General features: G+C 43.9%; 1 protein-coding gene across 2 annotated transcripts in view; it reads left to right on the top strand.

The window, feature by feature from the left end:
* The first annotated feature begins 4,061 nt into the window (after nucleotides 1–4,061).
* Nucleotides 4,062–6,000, top strand: part of NPRL3 (NPR3 like, GATOR1 complex subunit) — a 30,808-nt gene continuing 28,869 nt past the window's right edge. For both annotated transcript variants that reach the window (XM_080942334.1, XM_080942333.1), the window contains exon 1: nucleotides 4,062–4,128. The gene's annotated coding sequence lies outside the window, so the exon portion shown is untranslated. The remainder of the gene's footprint in view (nucleotides 4,129–6,000) is intronic.

Genomic DNA, 6,000 nt, shown 5'->3' with positions numbered 1-6,000 from the left:
CTGTAAGGTCTAAGTTGGCCTTGAACTCTGCATGCCCACTGTGGGGGATAACTGCACACCATCCTGATAATCACTTCTGTACATAAACTCCGAAAGTGTACCCAGCGAAAAATAAAATACCGTGCCACCCCTCCCTCCAGCCCCTCAACAGATCGCAGGACGCTCGTTTTTTATCTTGTAGCATCTGCCTTGAAGGTCTTTCGAGTTCTTGAGCACACCCCTGGCTAGTTGGGAACATGAATAGCCTTCCTCTGCGGGTGAACATTGTTCTCCCTAATATGATGCAACGGGTCTTAAGTTACAAAGACCAAGTCTGGACCCCTTCCCTAATTCCCCTAAAGGGCAACTACCTTTACCATTTTCCAAACCTATCGTTTATACACAAGCATGAGCACACATATCCCAAGTACGTGTGGAAACACACTGCCTATTTTCCTTCCTTTCTCTCTGTTATTATTAATAACACCACCGCCAGCCACCTTGTTCTTTTTAATGGCTGTAGTGAATTCCATGCGATGAGCATGCTATGGTTTATTCACCCTGCCCTCTGTTAAGGACAGCTTTTTTCAGACTGTCGGGACTGCGCAGGTGGTTTGGCACTTGATCTGCAAGCATGAGACCCTCTCTGTGGGATTCCCAGCACCTATGTAGAAAGCGTGGCTTGGCTGTGGTAATGGCATCACTGACAGATAGAGATGGGCTGATCCCGAGGGTTCCTGGGCAAACCGCCTAGCCTGAAGGGTAAGGTTCTGATTAAGTGAGAGACCCCCTTTCAAGACAGTAAGGTAAAGATAAAGGAGGAACTTGACATTTTGCTCTGGCTCATAGGCCACGTACCCATGTCCCAATCCCACCACCACCACCAAAAACTGCACAAAACCACATATCCTTTCTGGAAATTATTATTTTGTAGAATATCTGTGGGAACAAACCAATCTTGAATCATGTGGTTGAATCTGAGGGCTTATGATCATGTTCTAAACAGATTAATGTTTAGTCTTGATTAGTCTGATGACAAGAAGCTACATCTGATAGTTTTAACTGTGTGAGGTGTTGTTGAGAGCAGGCATGTTTTTCTCTTTCCAGAGCTGTTTGGATTCACCTTTCGGAGAATTCATATCCTGTGCCTGACTTTTTCTTGAGTTTTTCCTTTTAGACTTGAAAGAATTATTTATATATTTTAAGTTTAAAAGTAAGACATTTGGGCCAGGAGTGATATATGTCTTTAATCCCAGCACTCTGGATGCAGAGGCAGGCACATATCTCTGAGTCCCAGGCCAACATGGTTTACATAGTGACTTCCAGATTAGTCAGAGCCACATGGTAAGATCCTGTCTGAAAAAAAAAAAAAAAAACAAAAACAAAAACAAGAAAAGGAGGTTTTGTGTGTGTGTGTGTGTGTGTGTGTGTGTGTGTGTCTTTTTTTTGTCACAATAGGTAGCCAGTTTGCTTTTTCTGTATGATTTTTGTCAGAATTTTGATTTCTATGGTGTCATGTTTTCAGTCTAGTCTCTTGTGGCTTCTGAGTGTTCTTATCTGTAAGGCCTTCTGCTCTGGGAGATGATAATGTTATTTTGTTGTTTTGAGTCAGAGTTTGTCTCTGTGCTCCAGGTTGGCTTGGGATTTACCATGTAGAATAGACTAGCCTTAAACCGATGGTACCTACCTTCTCTGCTTTTGGACTGTAGGATTTCAAGTGAGCACACCCAGGCCCTGACTTTCTCAAGATTATCAACAAGAGACAACTCCTAAGTTTTTCTTTAGAATGCTTAGTGTCTTGTTATAAAGCTAACTTATTTACTTAAGACAGGGTCCCAGTATGTATGTATCCCCGGCTGCTTGGAGTTAGACCACACTAGTCTAGAACTCAGGGAGATCCTCCTTCTTCTGCTTTCTCGGTGCTAGGATTAAAGGTGTGCACCGCCACTCTTGGCCTTACAATTTATTGATCTCAATACAGGGTAGGGGCTCCTAAGAGCTAATATGGTCAGTGTACTTTCCAAGAGTTAAGTGTGTGTTGAGTCCTGTGGCTGGCTAGGCTTGTGGCTGTATGGCTGTTGGATCTCCTTGGGTGTTAGCCTTCAAAAGCCAGCAGAAAGTAAACTTTCTATATGTTTATATTATCTTGCTGAGTAAGTCTCATCATCTTTACCCATACTACATCCCAGTGTTTATTTTGTAAATTTTATCCTTTGATACAAAGTCTCATGTAGCCGAGGATGACCTTTCACCTCCAGAGTGCTGGGATTGCAGGCGTCTACTCTAATGTGCTTCTGTGTGGACCTGGGGATTAAACCTAGGAACTGAATCTAAGTCCCCTCAAAGAACAACCAGTATTTTAATAGCTAAGTCATCTCTCCAACCCCTATTTTTAGTTTGTTTGTTTGAGACAATATTGGATGCCTTTCCCAATCATTTTGTTGCTTTTTTTTTTTTTAAGTAAGGCTTATACTGAACTTAGAGATTAATCCTTTGGCTAGAGTGGAGGCTTTGCAATTTACCTGTTTGTAGCCCCCATTACTAGGGCTATAGGCACATGCTACTATGTCTGGTACTTTTTGTGGATACTGAGGATCTAAACTCAGGTTTTCATACATGCACAGTAGGCACTTTGCCCACAGAGCCATCTCCTTAGCCCTGTTTTCTGTGTCTTTTTTTTTTTTTTTTTTTTTTTTTTTTGAGACAGGGTCTCTCTCTGTCATCTTGGCTATTCTAGAACATGCCCTGTAGAGCCAGGTTGGCCTTGGACTTGCAGCAGTCCTGCCCCCTGCTTCCTTTTTTAAAAAATATTTATTTATTTTATGTATATGAACACACCATTGCTGACACACCAGAAGATCCAGTTGCATCAGATCCCATTACAGATGGTTGTGAACCACCATGTGGTTTCTGGGAATTGAACTCAGGACCTCTGGAAGGGCAGCCCGTGCTCTTAACCCTCTGAGCCATCTCTCCAGCCCCTGCCCCCTGCTTCCTAAGTGCTGAAATTATAGGCATATGCCACCTCATTGCATGGTTTTCTGTTCGTTTTTGGTTTCAAGATAGGGTTCTCTGTGTAGCTGTGGCTGTTATGGAGTTCTCGCTGTAGACCGGGCTGGCCTCAAACTCAGAGATACGCCTGCCTTTGCCTCTTGAGCCCTGGGATTAAAGGCATGAGCTACCACACCTGGCTCATCACATTTTTTTTTTTTTTTTATTTTAAAATCATAATGTTTTAGTAAAGAACATGAAGGTTAAAAATTATTTTCTCTTACCTAATCACTATCACACATTAAGGGTGTTTATGTGCCCATCTCCCATACATATAATTATGTAGATTCAATTTTTTTGTAAGAAAATTAATAGCCATAGCTGGGGCATGGTGGCCACATTTGTAATCCCAACACGCTATTCTCCAACATTTAGGAGCTAGATTAGGATAGATTAGGAGTTTAGGTCTAGCTTCAGCTATGTAGAGGGTGGGACTCGTCCTAGCATTTTAGTGAGATCCTGGTCTCAACTCCTCCTCCAAAAAAATAGCATTTTATCATAACTTCTTGGAAACTGTGCTATAATTTTCTTCTGTGTTTCAGAGAGACCTAGTCTGTCTCATACATGCCAAGCAGTGCCACCGAGCTACATGCATCCCTGACTCCTGAGCATGTTTACTATGGTGTCATAGATACAGTGTAAGATTTGCCAGTTTAATCTTTGGAAGTGTATGACTCAGTAGCATTAGCTGCATTCCTCCCATTGTGAAGCTATCACCACTACATATTTCCAAAACTTTGATCTGAAGTTAAGTTCTGTAATGATGAGTAATGGCTTACCCTCCTGCTTCTAGCCACGGTTAATGCTAGAACATTAACACTTGACTGTGTGCCATAGAGGGTTTTCATAGAAGTGATAGTTGACACTCTGTATCAGACTGACTGTGTTCAGTCTAATATTCCAAGATGTACAAATGTTGGTTCCTCTTTGTAGATGAATAATTGTTAGACAGTGGAAGCTGGTGTTTTAATAGCTCCGCAGTCCTGTGTGTGGAGCATTCTTAGCCATTCTTCCTTTGTCTCCCTCAGATAAACCACGTAGCAGATACGCTGTCAACAACACAGGTGAACACGTTGATGACCAAGATGGTGACTCCAGGTAAGGGCTCAAAGCCATTCTGGGCAGGAAGGCTGGTTCTCTTTCTAGGCCTGGGCAGAGCTCCACCCTCCTGCTGACCCGGATGTTTGTCCCTCTGAGAAACTGGTGCCCTTTGCCATAGAGTGGGTGCTCTTAGCTGGAGTTGCACTGCTAGTCCCTGACTGGGTATAGGAGTCAGAGGATGGATGAGGCATGTCATGTGGCTCATTTCTCTCCAATGAAAGGATCTTAGAGGAAGGCAGATCCTTTGTCATTCTCAGACCTGCTTCCATAGCACATGCCCAATAGTGAGGTGCCGGTGCTCAGGCGCATACCGCCCGGGCGCAGTGGCAGCTGCCGCTGCTCCTTCTGTGCTTGCTCTTCTCTGTGTCTAGGAGGACTGTCAAGGTCTAGATTCGTAAGCTGCACTTCTGCCTTCTTATGTGCATTTGAAAGGTTAGTAAGAGGCAGCATAGGCCTAGATAAAGGAGAGAAGATTACAGTTTACTTGCCTGGATTCCCTAAAACACAGACAGGGCCTGTGTGAGGTAAAGGATAGGGTTTCCAGCCTGGTGGTGGTGGCTCACACCTTCCCGGCACTCGGGAGGCAGAGGCAGACAGATTCCTGGTGAATTCAAGGCCAACTTGGTCTACAGAGTGAGTTCCAGGACAGCCAGGGCTACCCAGAGAAACCCTGTTTCAAAAGACCATTGAAAAAAGGGTAGGGCTTCTCTCCCAGGAGAAGGCAGCTGAGACTCCACACAGGGTCTTTGATGTATAGTGAGTCAGCGCTGTGTCCTGTCAGATCTTTAAAAGGCACCACATCCACCATTCTGGTTTACAGTGCCAAAAGTATGTGGGGTTTTGCTTCTTTGTTTTTGTTTTATTTCACCTCAGGTACTGGGATGACAGGCCTGTGCCACTGTGTCCAGGCCTACATGCATACTATCATCAACAACACAGGCAACCATGTTGATCCATGCATCACATCCTAAGCTTTCAAAGTGTGGCTTTTCAATCCTCTCCTATGAACATGGTAGAAGTGAGGGGAAGGGTAGTATGTTCGGGTGGCTGGGGATAGAAAATTGCTGGTTCTTTCAGAGGAGGGTCTTGACATAGTTTTTCCTTTAAGGCTGGTGGCTTGAAACAAATGTGTCACAGGCTTAGAGAAAGCTTTTGCCCCAGCAGGTTGTGGCGGTACCCTCCGTAATAATAGCACTTGGAAGGTGGACATAGGGATGACCAAGATTTAAGTCCAGCCTTAGCTCTTAGCCAGTTTTGAGGCCAACCTGTGCTACAAGAGACTGTCTCAAAACAACCAAACCCTTTGTTGCTGTATACTGGGCAGGTGTGTCTTGTTTTCTGTCTGTCACAGATCACTGTGGAGCAAAATTCACCTCCCATCAAGATTCACCGGAGCAGAGCCTTTGGACAGGCTCTTTTCAAGACAGGGTTTCTCTGCGTAACCCTGGCTGTTCTGAAACTCTCTGTAGACCAGGCTAGCCTTGAATTCACTGAGATCCACCTGCCTCTGTCTCCTGAGTGCTGGCATCAGAAGTTAACATGCAACCATGTTTAGCTTTGAACAGTCTTTCATATCTAGGTCTGACAACAGCATCAAATTCTTGCAATTGAATTTCAGAGTCTTACAAAGATGTTTTCTAGGGACTCCATTTCAGTACTGAGCATAATAAAATCAGAAAACCTTGGAGGTGAGAGCGCTTTTGTCTTAAGTTCTTCAATTGAACTTGAGAATTGCTTCATTTGGTATTTTTAACTTTATAGCATCTGCCAACCTCTGTACCACATGATTAAAAGATGTAGATTAATTCCCAGTGGTCCTCAGTTTTCTGCCAGTCCCTTCATAACTCCTCAGCTCAGAGCTTCTTTCTG

The sequence above is a fragment of the Micromys minutus genome (genome assembly GCF_963924665.1).
Source record: "Micromys minutus genome assembly, chromosome: 31".
Lineage (NCBI taxonomy): Eukaryota > Metazoa > Chordata > Mammalia > Rodentia > Muridae > Micromys > Micromys minutus.
This window is presented reverse-complemented; position numbering and strand designations above follow the sequence as displayed.